Below are 16,396 nucleotides of genomic sequence, written 5' to 3'. Positions count from 1 at the left end.
TCCTCCTCGTAGGGGAACTCTGACATGGATGATATGACACAAGTTAGAAGGAACCTTCACTGTCTGCCCAAAGTTACGCAGCACAGAGTGGACCGAGGTCTGCTCCACTGCCCTGGGGTCAGAGACACAGAAGGGTTGTTAAACAGAGTGGACCGACGTCTGCTCCACTGCCCTGGGGTCAGAGACACAGAAGGGTTGTTAAACAGAGTGGACCGAGGTCTGCCCCACTGCCCTGGGGTCAGAGACACAGAAGGGTTGTTAAACAGAGTGGACCGAGGTCTGCTCCACTGCCCTGGGGTCAGAGACAAAGAAGGGTTTGTCGTGTCTTTGGGGTACCATTAAACTGAAGACATGTTTATCAATTAACTCCCTGTAATTATTATCACGCGATTAAACTGATTAATCGTTTAATTGTAATTAACTAGGAGATCGGGGCACCAAGAAAAATATTCAGATTACAAAGTTATAATTTTCCTAATATAACTTTCCTATATTATAATATAGGCCGATTATCTTCTGGTTTAAATGGTGTATTTTACCTCGAGTCCAGTCTCATTCCAAACGTCGTAAATTGTTGTATCTGCACGAACCCAGTCTTTACTAAAATCATCCATACATCAATTGTCTTAAAATCATTTATTTACTACACTAAGTAATTAACAGAAAACATACAAACAGTAATTATCTTCACAAAGGATTGGTAGCGTAATGTGCCCTAATGGGCTAACAGGCAGGTTGGCCTGTTGAACAATGGATCATAAAAGTCAGCTGAGGATGCACACCTACAGAGTTCATTAATATTACAATTGACAATTGAACGCTCACTCATTCGGGAACAATTGCAATCAATATATATTTACGCTCAGTGTCGTCGGGATCCTTGTTCGAGCGTCGTTCTGATGGAGAGTTCTCTCTCTCTCTCTCTCTCTCTCTCGGTTAGAATGGATCTTTCAAAGCGACATTCATTAATGTCGTTATAGAATGGATGTTTCGTTGGTCTTCGCGTTCGATGATATAATTTACTTAGCTGCAGACTAATAATTAATATCAAAGACTTGTTCTTATTCTGTCGGTATCGATAGTCTAAAAGTTAACCACGTGGTATAGTTCACTTTCAGTAGAGGAATTGGATGGTAAAACCTATTGGCCATGGAGTGGAGGCCTGGTCTGAAGAAAGTAAATCAGGGTGGGGGGTTTTATAGGTGACCCTAGAACAGGCTTGTCAAATGACGCCTGGTCCTGTCTGTGTCCCTTGGGGGGCGTGCCGATGGCTGAGTGAAGCTTGGTACAGAAATCCAATTCTATCACATTAACATCAGTACATAGCATCTCAATGTATTACAAATAGCTTTATCCTTATTAATACATTTTATACAACCATTATGATGCAAGTCTCATCGCTGAGGCTATTATATAAACAGTTTTATGGTAATATGTCTATATTGTCTCTTCTGAGTATCACAAAATTGTACCAAGCGGACCAGTTCGTAGCTGGATTCTTCACCAATCTTCCATACCTTCTCCAGAACACACATGTCGCTCGGTTCTCCAATTCTATGAGTTGGAAGAATTTCCTTTGTCTCTCTATGAAACATGTGGTAGTAGATTCTCCTCTTAGAGTTTTTACAACCCTTTCACACAGGGCCTGGGATGGGGGGAAGGTAGGTTGGGGGATGGTACAAAGGGGAGGGGGTCAACTGATAGCCCTGTACCCAAAGAGGCCAACGTCATGACAGGTTGTTAAACAGAGTGGACCGACGTCTGCTCCACTTCCCTGGGGTCAGAGACACAGAAGGGTTGTTAAACAGAGTGGACCGAGGTCTTCTCCACTACCCTGGGGTCAGAGACACAGAAGGGTTGTTAAACAGAGCGGACCGAGGTCTGCTCCACTGCCCTAGGGTCAGAGACACAGAAGAGTTGTTAAACAGAGTGGGTCAACGTCTGCTCCACTGCCCTGGGGTCAGAGACACAGAAGGGTTGTTAAACAGAGTGGACCGAGGTCTGCTCCACTGCCCTGGGGTCAGAGACACAGAAGGGTTGTTAGACAGAGTGGACCGAGGTCTGCTCCACTGCCCTAGGGTTGTTAGACAGGGGTTGTATTCTATTCTAACCTGGCTTGTACATTCATCTTGTAGGGTTGGTCGATTCTAACCAGAGCCCTATACTACAAACTCGGAGTTCAACTCGAGATAACCACTCACACAAATGTGGCTCACCTTTTAGCCAGGTACTGTACATTTTTATGGGAACTAACCTGCTACAAGGCAGGTTCCCATCATCCCTTTCATTTGAAGACCACTGATGAAATATTGTATTAATCAAATATTTTTTGGGTGTGTAAAAAAAAAAAAGAGTAAAATAAAAATATTAAGTACACATTTAGTAATGACAGGATGCATTCGAAACTTCACGCACTATGACTTTATACAATTAGGAGTGGGGAATAAAGGTGCTTGTGCATTGATAAACACACCAAAGACGGCATGAACGGTACGTAACTATAAGGGCACAGGGCGAGACCCAGATGCAGACAAGGGAAGCAGATCGTTCGAGTCGCTGATATTTATTATAATCCAAGGGGCAGGCAAAAGAACGGTCGTGGACAGGCAAAAGATCATAAACAAGGTCAGAGTCCAGGAGGCACAGAGTGGTAGGCAGGCACGAGGTCAGTTTGGTGTCGTTGATAGGCGTGATGGACTGCTCAGAGATTTGGGGTGGATAGAAGTGCTGGTGGTTGACTGACTGTGACCTGAGGAATCACGGACAGATGTTGCATTTCTACAGAAGAAATGTGTGTCTCAGACAATGTTTTCCCTTTGGCACTTTTATTTGCTGATTGTACGGCAGAGGTTTCACGGTTCCTGGGGAATGTGAAGATGACGTAGACCATGACTGCCAGAGCAGAAGCTATCAGTAGAGGGAACGTACGCCTCCTCACCATCATGAGCCAGATCTAGGAAGGTAGTTTATAGAAGGTGAAGAGTGAGGTGATCTTTGCTCCCTGGCTACGTTTACACAGGCAGCCCAATTCTGATAATTATTTCCCACAAATGAGTCTTTCGACCAATCAATCAGATCAGCTCTTTTTCCCATAATTGGGCATGATGGATTCTGGGTCCTAACTCCTAAACTTTTTTTGAGTACTTAGGTTTAGAGGGTCTAGACCAGAAGTTAATGTTTTTCTGTAGGAGGAAAGTATATGGTGTGGGCAATTATCTTGGAATGTGCTGAGTGTAGGGAGAGCGATCACATGTGGCAGGCATTGATAAGGGGAGAGAGCCATGGATTAGTGATGAAGGGGGTCGAGGTCAGGTCAGGTCACGTTAAGGGAGAAAGAAAAGTTTATGGCCCGTATCACTTAGTTTCCTGCCCAGCAAGAAAGATACAATGTTTGTTCAGAAGAGTAGGAGGAGACTCAGCCTAGGAGAAAGGGTTACATATCAGTGCTTGTGTGAAATGTCGTTGTCTAATGCAGCTGTATTGATCCTCTGGGAAGAATATACTTGGTTTGAGCGTTCATAGTGTTCGTTGAGTTTTTACTCTGAAAATTAGAACCTAACAGGCAAAAGATCAGAATTGGCCTGCCTGTTTAAACGCAGCCTCTGATCCTTAGAGTGAGACGAAGACATGCATGACATGCAAAATACTGTATCTAATGACACTCAATGGGCCTAGAGTTCAACTTTCAACTTTCAGAATTATTTGTCCCAGAGAGGCAATAGTGTCTTTGCAGCAGGGGAGCACGTATGACATAAATAACATAACAAATCCACACCAGAATGGAAACGACAGCAAGGGACACAATGGAAATAAGACATTCACTTTGTATTATCTCTTTCTAGTTTTGTACTGTGTGTATGAATTTCTTAAACTGTCAAATAAAATAAATCAACCACTGCCTTGAGGGGAAGTGACAGGTGTGTGCTGTGGTTGATTGCAGTTGTTGTTGTTGTGTGTATTGAGTTCTTAGTGGACAAGCCAGAGCAGGAGTTTCAGGACCTAAATGAGAAATCCAGAGCTCTGAAACACATCCTCGGTAAGATACCTGATGAGATCAATGACCAGGTATTAGTACCAAAGATGGTGGATAAATTAAGATGTCCCACTCAGGCCGTTTACCATATAAAATAATGGTCAGTTCTGGTATGCTTAACGAGGTGGCTCTCGCATAGGCACCAATGCATTAGCAGCTGGGTCTCGTCTGCCTAGCTGACTGTACATGAACCAGAAAAAATTAGGGAGTGGAATGTCTCTCTTCCGTCTCTGTGCTTACCCCACACACACACACACACACACACACACACACACACACACACACACACACACACACACACACACACACACACACACACACACACACACACACACACACACACACACACACACACACACACTGCCCTAGAGTTGCTGGCCCTTTTGCCCTCCTATGAAAAAAGTTCCCTTTTGATTGGTAGCAGGTTTTTTTAAATAATTATTTTGTATATAATTGTAGGTCTCTTTTCTCTCTTGTAAATTTAAATGCAACAAATTGTCCTTCAAACTACATCATTTCTCAGAAACGAAGGAATCTTGAAAAAAAAGTCCCCTCAACGCCCTTCTGTCACCGCAAGCGCTTTTTCACTGCTGCACTCATCCTGCATGGTTATTTCATCCAATTCATATTCTGTTATACTACCGGTAAGATGAAAGAACCACATTTAGAGCAAAAAGTTTGCACCTCCCCCAAACGCAATGCATCCATAGAAACCTTCTGTAGGATTGTTGAAAATGATGTAAGTGACCTACTGAAAGACAAACAGAAACACAAATCCTATGATAACCTGAGTAGGGACGAGAGAATGGCTCTTAAGGACTTAAAGTCAGATCTTTCCATTATCATAAAAACATGTGATAAAGGAGAAGGAATTTTTATACAAAACAAATGTGACTATGTGAATGAATGTCGCCGACAACTATCTAAAGGTGACTTTATCACAAACTGAATTATGATCCTACCCTAAAATTCCAGCATAATCTCATCCACAGTGGAAAGCTGTTTGGAATCATTACAAATCACCAAACAATAAGTTGCTTTTCTATGTGTGAAATTTCCCAAGATACCAATTTTCTATACAGTCGCTAAATTACACTAACAAGTGTCTCCTCCCCCAGGTAGACCCATTGTAGCAGCCATCGACTGTGACATCCAACATTTCAACATTTTTGGATTACCACATTAAACCGATGGTTGAGAATCTCCCATCTTATGTCAAAGACACTAGTCACATGATCTCATTGATAGAGGGCTTAGGAAGGATACCAGAGGGCACCCTGCTGGCCACTTTTGATGTGGAGAGCTTGTACACTAACATCCCACACACTGGAGGCTGCAACACTTCCTTCAGCAGAGAGACTCTACCCTTGCTCCGTCCAATGATTGCATCTTACAGCTTACTGAACTGATATTATCCAATAACTACTTTGTCTTTGGGTCAGACTTTTTCCTTCAAATTCGTGGTGTAGCCATGGGCTCCCCCAACTATGCAAACCTGTATGTGGGACAATTTGAGGAAGCACTCATTTATAAAACAGAGACACACCCCTTACTTCCTAAATTCCTCCTATGGAAGAGATACACAGACGATGTCTTTGTGCTCTGGGAAGGAAGTCAGCAGAAACTAAATGAATTCTAACTCTACTAAACGAGAGCTCTGAATACTTCAAATTCACCATGCAGACTGATGAGAGAAAAATAAACTAGAGAATGATACATTACACACAGACTTATACACAAAGCCCACAGATCGCAATACCTTGCTATGTGTGGATAGTATGCATCCTCTTCCCCTCAAGAATGATCTGCCAGTTATGCAGGGTTAAACCAATCTGTGGCCATCAGACTGATTTTGACTGCAATGCTAAAAAAAATGACAGATAAATTCCAAATGAGAGGCTACAAGGACAAAACTCTTGATGCTGCAATGATGAAAATATCGCAAAAACCAAGAGAGGAATTACTAAAAACTCAACCAAAGAAGAAAAACGCAACCGTCTTTTGTGCTAAGTACACCAAGGATTCGGAGAAAATGAAAGCAATCCTGAAAAAGCACTGGCATATTCTGCAATCAGACAAAAACAAACTGCACACCTCTTCAAGGAACCCCCACTGGTGGTCTATAAGTGTGGTCGCAATATTGGAGATAGTTTGGTGAGATCTGACCTGCCCCCTGAGCCCACTCAGACACTCTTGACACCTATCCCAAATGGGAACTACAAATGTGGCTCGTGCGCACAGTGCAATAGCACTACAAAAACATCCTTCTTCAGACACCCACACACAGGTTGAAAAATCCCTGTTAGGGGCATCATCTCATGCAAGACCAACGGAGTAATCTATCTCATCACCTGCTCATGTGGGAAATCCTACGTAGGACAAACGAATAGACAATTAAAACAACGGATAGCTGAACACCGCAGCTCAATCAGGTGTAAGAACATTGACTATCCAATCTCCTCTCTCAAATACATAGGCATTGAGCATGTTGCTCTACCAAGGAGAGGAAGAAACATCGAGATCCTACTACTACAAAGGAGGCTTACTGGATATCCTATCTAAAAACATTGACCCCTAGTATTCATGACATTACCCTGAAGGCACAGTGATGTCGAAACGTTAAATAAATTACTGGGAGTTTATAGACGAGTGTGCGACTTTCTTTATTTTGATAGTTTATAGTTCATTAGTCAGCACCTCCACACAAACACATTTTTATGTGTGTGTGCCAGCTCATGTTTTTTAATCTACTATTATCTCTCGCTGACAGCACCCCAACATATCAACTCCCTAGCCAACATGGGGACTGAACCAAATTCAAACGATACCCAATGGAGCCTTTTTGAATACAGCCAACAAGAACGAGACAGCATTTTAGTAACAGAGTCTCTATTTCATCATCCAGAAGACCCTTGGAAAAATCTTTTTAAAGAATTCCAAGACTAGAACACACCTGCACATCGTCACTTTAAGTGAGTATTGTAACGACCCTGGGTTTATAAGCGCGGAAATCGACTCTGCCGCTTGAGCATGCTTTTGCGGCACAGTCGATAGCGCGCCGGACTTCGGGCTTGAAGGTCGAGGGTTCGAAACCTGCTCCCTGCCTGTTCATTACATTAGAAGTGGGATCGAGCGTGGGAAAGAGCGCGTCCTCGCGCTAGCTTGCGACTCAACGCCTTACAGGAACGCGCTCACCACGCACTGTCGTGGATGCAAGGTCCGATCCCACTTCTGACACCAATGTAATGGTGTCAGAAGTGATCGGACCTTGCATCCACGACAGTGCGTGTGCTTGGCCGGTGAGCGCGTTCCTGTAAGGCGTTGAGTCGCAAGCTAGCGCGAGGACGCGCTCTTTGAAAGGAGGGAGTAGTGTAACGACCCTGGGTTTATAAGCGCGGAAATCGACTCTGCCGCTTGAGCATGCTTTTGCGGCACAGTCGATAGCGCGCCGGACTTCGAGTTTGAAGGTCGAGGGTTCGAGACCTGCTCCCTGCCTGTTCATTACAGTATGTTCGAAATTGAGTTATCCCACGAGGACTACGTTGGCAAAAAGAGCCTTCACTTGGCCAACGAACTAAATAGTTTTGTGAATGATGGTGTGCTATACTTAGTAAATGTTCATTGGACCTGATGACTCTGATCATTGAACAATGTAAAAAGGACATTACCGAGATCGCAAACTCAGTTGAAAATTCACAGCAAGCTCTACGAGACGAGCTTAATGACCCTATCAAACTGGATGATCTCATTAAGAGTAACGCTGACCTTCAGACTAAGATTACGACCGAACTGAAGGAGAGGAAAATCAAGAAGTATAAACACGATTTGGAAGAGAAGAACAACGGATTAATATACCTCTGGTGGGATTGTGAGCACAAGAAACCACAAAACCGGAAGAGACAAGCCGATGACAGACGCCGAGGTCCTCTGTCAGACCAACTAGCCACAAACAGAGCTAACTCTGGCTCATCTACCAACGGTGAGCGTTTTTTCTACAACAGAATGCGGAGACGACGTCGAGGGAAACACCCCCACCACGTAACAGGGTTCGGCGCATACGTCGGGGAAAGAAGAAATCCACGACCACCCCGCCACACCTATCAATTGAGACCCAGGACGGGCCCCCAGTCCAACAGGAAGGAGCTAAATGTCTTCAGCTTATCAAGTAAGACCCTGACATCAGCTCACCTCAGTGTTCTCAGTAAGGGGATAACATTTGTACCCACTGCATACATTAATGACTTTGATGTTCAGATAGATCCATTCAAGGTTTTCTGTAATCTGAGATTGTGTGAGTTCTTTGATAAAAATTTAATTTATGACTCCACTTGAAATGTCATCCTCAGTGAGATGTAAACATACAGTTGAAGTCGGAAGTTTACATACACTTAGGTTGGAGTCATTAAAACTCATTTTTTAACCACTCCCCAAATGTCATGTTGACAAACTATAGTTTTGGCAAGTCGGTTAGGACATCTACTTTGTGCATGACAAAGTAATGAGTAATTTTTTCAACAATTGTTTACAGATTTCACTGTATCACAATTCCAGTGGGTCAGAAGTTTACATACACTAAATTGACTGTGCCTTTAAAAAGCTTAGAAAATTCCAGAAAATGATGTCATGGGTTTAGAAGCTTCTGATAGGCTAATTGACAGAATTTGAGTCAATTGGAAGGCCTACCTTCACACTCAGTGCCTCTTTGCTTGACATCATGGGAAAATCAAAAGAAATCAGCCAAGACCTCAGAAAACAAATTGTAGACCTCCACAAGTCTGGTTCATCCTTGGGAGCAATTTCCAAATGCCTGAAGGTACCACGTTCCTCTGTACAAACGATAGTACGCAAGTATAAACACCATGGGACCACACAGCCGTCATACCGCTCAGGAAGGAGATGCGTTCTGTCTCCTAGAGATGAACGTACTTTGGTGTGAAAGTGCAAATCAATCCCAGAACAACAGCAAAGGACCTTGTGAAGATGCTGGAGGAAACAGGTACAAAAGTATCTATATCCACAGTAAAACGAGTCCTATATCGACATGACCTGAAAGGCCGCTCAGCAAGGAAGAAGCCACTGCTCCAAAACCGCCATAAAAAAAGCTAGGCTACAGTTTGCAACTGCACATGGTGTTAGGGTTGAACTGGCTATTTGTTTGCATAACCTATATAATATACTGGGGAAGCTATGCTACAATATTAAGTAAATAAACTACGGCTAAGTCAACTGCTGAAGACAAGAACTACAACAGGCGACAGGAAGTGCGTCACGAGGCTGGGACCAACCTGCACGCCGACGATAGGAGGAGCAAGTTTAAACCACGCTCCTCCTCCCTCTGACAGGCCAGCATTGAGCGGGAACTATCACTGTCAGAGTATATAAGAGAGAACAATAGGATGTGACGCTCTCTTCTCTGTCTGCCCTGCGAGGTAAAACAGCGAGACCGTATATATACGAACAACTCATTTACCATACACGTGTTTGCATTAATTAAAGTACAAATAAATCAGAAGTTACTATGTGCTGACTATTTTGTTCTGATACCAGAATCGAATTGACGCAACTTTAACATGGTGATCCCGACGTTCTGGTGAGGGCGACTTCGCTGAGCATTGATCAGCCAATTGGACTTCGCTCTCAGGGAACGGTGTGTTTCACAAAGAGGCCGGGCAACTAAAAACAGGTAAGCAGACACCGATTGTTATAATAACTAAAGATCTGCATATTGGCTTTAACCAAATTAATTTTGTGAAGCACCTGTTCGATGTAAGTGAACTAAATTATGAATTGTTATGAGTAGATAGTCACTATTGTGACACGCAAACCTGTGGTGAATGTGTTGTTAGTACCATGGTACCATAGAGTATTGGTCCACTGGCAAGATCCGTAAATATAAAGGTGCGGTTAGGTTCAGGGAGAATACTGAAATCATTCGGCAAGATTCGTAATTATAAGGTACAATTAGGTTCGAAGATATAGGGAATAATTGGTTTAGTAATTGGTATCGGCAAGATTCGTACATATAAAATTACGATTAGGTTCGAGGAATTACCCCGACAAGGGTCGGAAAATGTTAGATAAGAATACTGGGTGACCGGCAAGATTAACGAAGGGTACGATTGGGTTCGGTAGAATAATTCTTGGGAAAGGAGGTGAGGTTATAAGGCGAGGTAAAAGAGGAATAAGGAATTAAGGATTTAAAGATAAGAGAATAATGGTATAATAAAAGGATTGGAAAAAAAATAATATGATAAATTTAGGTGTAGAATAAAAGGAGATATATAGCTGATAGAATTTACAAACAAAAAGACATCAAAGGGATTGGAGGAATATTAAAGGTAGGACGATAATTGTGGCTATTAGCAAGGCTGTCACAACCGTCGTCAAGAATGGACCAAGGCGCAGCAGGTATGTGGATACTCATGTTTTTTAATTAAAAAAAAAGGAGTAAAGTATCCACTGGACAAAAACAATAAAGACGACAGCAACAGTCTTGCAGGCACATACAACGCAGTGCAAGGACAACTACCCACAATCCCAAAGAAAAACACACCCTTCTATATAGGACTCCAATCAAAGGCAACTCAACACACCTGCCTTCAATTGGGAGTCCAATCCCCAACACAAACCCTTAACATACAAAAAACCTGCCACATCCTGACCAAAACTGATACAATACCTCCCTCTGCTGGTCAGGAAGTGACAGTACCCCCCCCCCCCTCAATGTGCAGACCCCGGAATGCACCTAAAAGAAAAAACAAACCCCCAAACAACAAAAAAATATCCCCCTAAACAATAAGGGAGGGAAGGGAGGGTGGCTGCCGTCAATGACGGCACTGTGCTACACCCTCCCTCCCCAACCCACCTCTCCAGGAGGTGGCTCAGGTGCAGGACGTGGACCTCGCTCCACCTTCGGCGTCGCCCACTTCGGTGGCGCCGATAGCTGCGCCGGGCAGACGGACCGCTCTGGCTGGCCCGGAGGGCAGGGGGGCCGCTCGGGCTGGCCCGGAGGGCAGGCGGGCCGCTCGGGCTGGGCCGGAGGGCAGGCGGGCCGCTCGGGCTGGGCCGGAGGGCAGGCGGGCCGCTCGGGCTGGGCCGGAGGGCAGGCGGGCCGCTCTGGCGACTCCTGACTGGCGGGCAGCTCTGGCGACTCCTGACTGGCGGGCAGCTCTGGCGACTCCTGACTGGCGGGCAGCTCTGGCGACTCTTGACTGGCGGGCAGCTCTGGCGACTCTTGACTGGCGGGCCGCTCGGGCTGGCCCGGAGGGCAGGCGGGCCGCTCGGGCTGACCCTGGCAGACGGACCGCTCGGGCTGGCCCGGAGGGCAGGCGGGCCGCTCGGGCTGACCCTGGCAGACGGACCGCTCGGGCTGGCCCGGAGGGCAGGTGGGCCGTTCGGGCTGGCCCGGAGGGCAGGCGGGCCGCTCGGGCTGGCCCGGAGGGCAGGCGGGCCGCTCGGGCTGGGCCGGAGGGCAGGCGGGCCGCTCGGGCTGGGCCGGAGGGCAGGCGGGCCGCTCGGGCTGGGCCGGAGGGCAGGCGGGCCGCTCTGGCGGCTCCTGACTGGCGGGCAGCTCTGGCGACTCCTGACTGGCGGGCAGCTCTGGCGACTCCTGAATGGCGGGCAGCTCTGGCGACTCCTGACTGGCGGGCAGCTCTGGCGACTCCTGACTGGCGGGCAGCTCTGGCGACTCCTGACTGGCGGGCAGCTCTGGCGACTCCTGACTGGCGGGCAGCTCTGGCGACTCTTGACTGGCGGGCAGCTCTGGCGACTCTTGACTGGCGGGCAGCTCTGGCGACTCTTGACTGGCGAGGCTAGGCTGACGCACTAGACGCCTGATGCGTGGGGCTGGTACTGGACGTGCCAGCCTGGAGACACGCACCTCCATGCTAGTGCGTGTAGCGGGAAACACCGGACCTTCGAGGCGCACTGGCGGTCTTGAGCGCAGGGTTGGCATCACCCCTTCCGGCTCGATGCTCACCTCACCCTGGCACATGTGGGGCGCTGGTACAGGGCGGACTGGCCTGTGCGTCCGTATAGGCGAGATGGTGCGTACCTCAGCGTAACATGGCGCCCTCCACCTCATACGCACGTCCCTGTAATCACGGGTAGCTGGCTTACAGCTCTTCCTTGGCCTGGCCAAACTACCCGTGTGCCCCCCCCAAAAAATGGATTGGGGGTGCCTCTCCGGCTTCCTCGCCAGCCGTGTTCCAGCATAACGTTCGCGTTGGTTCCTCTGTCCAGCTGCCTCCACTCTCCTGAGTGCCTCCACCTGTTCCCATGGGAGGCGATCCCTTCCGGCCAGGATCTCTTCCCAAGTGTAGACTCCCTTGCCGTCCAGGACGTCCTCCCATGTCCATTCATCCACCCTGTTCTCCTGTGGCTTCCTCCTCTTCCGCTGCTTGGTCCTTTTGTGGTGGGTAGTTCTGTCACAACCGTCATCAAGAATGGACCAAGGTGCAGCAGGTATGTGGATACTCGTGTTTTTTTATTTTAAAAAAAGGAGTAAAGTATCCACTGGACAAAAACAATAAAGACGACAGCAACAGTCTTGCAGGCACATACAACGCAGTGCAAGGACAACTACCCACAATCCCAAAGAAAAACACACCCTTCTATATAGGACTCCCAATCAAAGGCAACTCAACACACCTGCCTTCAATTGGGAGTCCAATCCCCAACACAAACCCTTAACATACAAAAAACCTGCCACATCCTGACCAAAACTGATACAATACCTCCCTCTGCTGGTCAGGACGTGACAAAGGCCCATACTGCGGGAGTGGTTGGTTCTGAAGAATATATGGTTTAAATGAGAGATATTGTTGACTCAACTGGAGAGTTATCAATTGAGTTGATGTTTGAAGCTTGACACTGTAAAACACGAGTTTAAATAATTGGGTTGAAATGTTATGGAGTGATATTTGAATTGTATTGAATAACTCCGGTTCCAAATAATTAGGTTAAAATAAGAACCCAGTTTAACTAAATAGGTTGGAACAAGTTGATTTAAATAAATAGTTAACGTGCTTTAAATAAGGGACAAATGATCAAATAGTTAGAAATAAAAACAAAAATAATACAGTAAAACAAAAACATGACTACCAGTGAAGAAGCGGAGAGAGTATTAAAGGCTCTAAAATCCACGCTCGAAATCAATGGAGGGAAGGAATGGAAGAGACGAGGAGAGAAACTCTATATGGAATGGATAGAGGATGGTTGGGTATTGTCCCCCGATGGAGCTCCCACAGAAGGTGAGCCAGGTAGAATACTGGGAGCATTGAAGCGGAAAATTCAGAAAGCAGAGGGGAAATGGAAGAAAGCGGGAGAACCCAGAGAAGGTAAAATTAAGGAAGCAATGGAGAAAGCCAGACAGAAGGAGAGAAGAGGACTGACAATGATAGAGAAACTTAAGAAAATGGGGAAAGAAAAACAAAGTAACGAGGAGGAACAGGAAAAGACAGAGAGGACTCCCACGGCTCACACAGAGACAACAACTAAACCCAAATTATACCCCTCCCTGGCTGACCAGGGGTGGCGGGAGAACCTAGATAACGAGGTGGTGGTAGTGAGACGGAGGCAACCACATCCAGTGCCGCCCGTACCGTTACCCCCTCCCCCATATGCTGGTCCTCGGGGAGCCGAGGGAGGTAGAGAGGAAGAGATACAGGGAGGACAGGATTTAGCCACTTTATTTAAAAAGTGGATAGAAACAGAGGGCGATATAATGATGAGAACTTGGGGTCGAGAGCGTGTTGGTGGTGCTGCACAACCCAGAGCCCCCAGTAGACTCGTTTACCATAACCAAAGTCCGGATAGGAATAGATAAAAGAAAGGGGGAAATGGATGCTTTAACTGTAACAAACCGGGTCATTTCGCTAGAGAATGTGAGGTTCTGTGTAAACACTGCAATAAAATAGGTCGAAACTGTAAAAAGAGTGAATCGGTTGAGATAGAGCATCTAACAGTAACTGTCGGGGTAACAGAGTACCTGATAGCAAACCTAGGAGAAATAGCGGGGAGGAGCAGAGACTCCGTGGACAGAAGGGGAAAAACAGGGAGACACGCTGACAGAGACGGAGAGAAGCGGTGTTTTAACTGCGATAGAACGGGACATCTCGCCAGAAACTGTAAAACACCCTGTAAACAACCACCGAAATTGCAGCTCTAAGCAATAGCATTGGTGGTTCAGTGGTAGAATTCTTGCCTGCCACGTGGGAGGCCCGGGTTCAGATCCCAGCCCATGCACTATGGGACTGAAATGTAATTGTTATGGTTTGAATGAAACCATGTGGTTGTTTAAGATATAAACCGAACGTTTTGATGGCTTGTTTAGTTTAAATTGAAGAGACAGTTACCGAAATCGAATGAATTATAATGAGCGGATAGGTTTAAAGGGAGTAGTAATAAATTGTATTAAGTATTATATAAATTTGCCGATTTACATGGTACATATAAGGTCATAGACATATCATAAGTGTGAAGCCGAAAGAGAGATACAGTTGTAACATTGGTTTTAATCTTACGATAAAGGTAAGGCAGAACGCTGTTTGAAAAGAGGTAATCGCTGGGCTATGTTTGGCGGGAAAGAAGCATTTTGTGATGTGATAAATTCTGGATATTGATTCGTGGTTTGATTGATTAGTAACACCAGGGAAATGAAAGGGAAGTGAATGTATGCTAACATTATAATGTTTCCATTGCATGAAACAATGTCAGGTCAGAAAGGTGGATAATAGGATGAGTTAATTTTATTTCGCAGGAACAATGCAAATTAATTATAGTTGTGCGTGCGCCTGGCCGGCGTGCGCGTTCCTGTACGACGTAGAGTCGCAAGCTAACTCGAGGACGCGCTCTTAGTAAGGGGGTGAGTGTAACCGCGGTGGTGCGCGCTAATAGCGTTTAAATTGGTGAAGTCAATCGCTCTAAGCCCTTGAAGTATAGTTTTGGTACCTGTAATAAAACAATTACATATGCTTTGGAAATTAGCTAGGTTGCATTTGGTTATTTGAAATACCTTTTTCATTTGCGTTTTAAATGGTGAAAGATTGGAGACAATGGTTAAACAAATGAATTGGGTACTAGGACATGGTGATTTGATAGTAGTGCCCTGGGCGACAGATGGACAATATGTCGAGAAAATCACACAACTGTGTAATAATCTGAGGGACCACCATTACTGACATGCAGATTTCTCTAAGGTTCACGAGGGTAAACAAGAAGATAATGATAATATTAGACAATACCTAGAGAGAGTAAAGGACGTGTTCAACGCAGATAGTGGGATAATAGAACCCCCGGTAGTGGATGGATTTGATGCCCCATAATATCAGCAATTAAAAATTGCTTTCCTCAGTGGAATGCGTCCCGAGATAAGTTGTGCCATCAAACAGAACCTCGTAGGGTTGGGGCTAGCAGATCTGAGGGAAGTAACAGAGGCAAGAGATACCAGAGAGGGGTGTTGAGACAAATACAGCGAGAAGGTCAGGCGCCCACAGCCAGACTCAGAGGAAGGAAAGGCATGGTCAATCACATAAACCATTGAGGAAGTTTAAAACTAAGGATTGGGGGGAATACAATGAAATTATAAGTATTATTAGGTTTTGTTTATAGTCAACTTTTGGGCTTTTAAATCAGTGTGGTAGGATGAAACGCTGACCAAGTGGTTCTTTTATGGAAAAAGAAGCACTTAGCTCTTTGGAAAAATTCCTAGGGACAGGATATCGTAAAGGGAAACAAAGAGGACATTTTGGAAGTTTTGTTTTCTGAGTTTGAATTAAAATGATTATTGACAATGTTTAAATGTGTCAGGTTTTGTATGATATGAAGCGCTGGTTTATGGTTAGTGTCCTTCTGTGCATAAGGGATTATTAAACACAAAAACAATGTTTTAAATGACAAGTTGGGCTGGTGACAAGATTCTAGATGGCCTGGTCCCGGAGTGGAGTGGATTGACAGCAGATCCGATATGATCTCTAGCAGGCAAAAAGAGGGATATAAATCTTGAATGTGCAGAGATGTTGAGATAGAGTAAAATACGCTTGATGTTTATGTCATGCTTTGCAATTTATGCGTGGGTGTGTCTATTAGAAAAGTAGATACGAAGTTGAGTCAATCTGACTTACCTTCAGTGCTTGAATATATTTATATAACATAATGCCATGATGTATGGTTTCCCACTGGGAAAAAACTGATCAAATCAACGTTGTTTTCACACCATTTCAACCAAAACAATCTATGTGATGACATTGAATCAACGTGGAAAACGGATTGGATTTGCAAAGTCATCAACGTAAGGGCATTTTGTATAAATCCAATGATATGGGGGCATTTTTTGTTGATTTCACATTAGGTAAATCAAAAGTA

This window comes from Salmo trutta, chromosome 39 (assembly GCF_901001165.1).
Source record: "Salmo trutta chromosome 39, fSalTru1.1, whole genome shotgun sequence".
Taxonomy (NCBI): Eukaryota; Metazoa; Chordata; class Actinopteri; order Salmoniformes; family Salmonidae; genus Salmo; species Salmo trutta.
Note: the sequence above shows the minus strand (reverse complement) of the source record.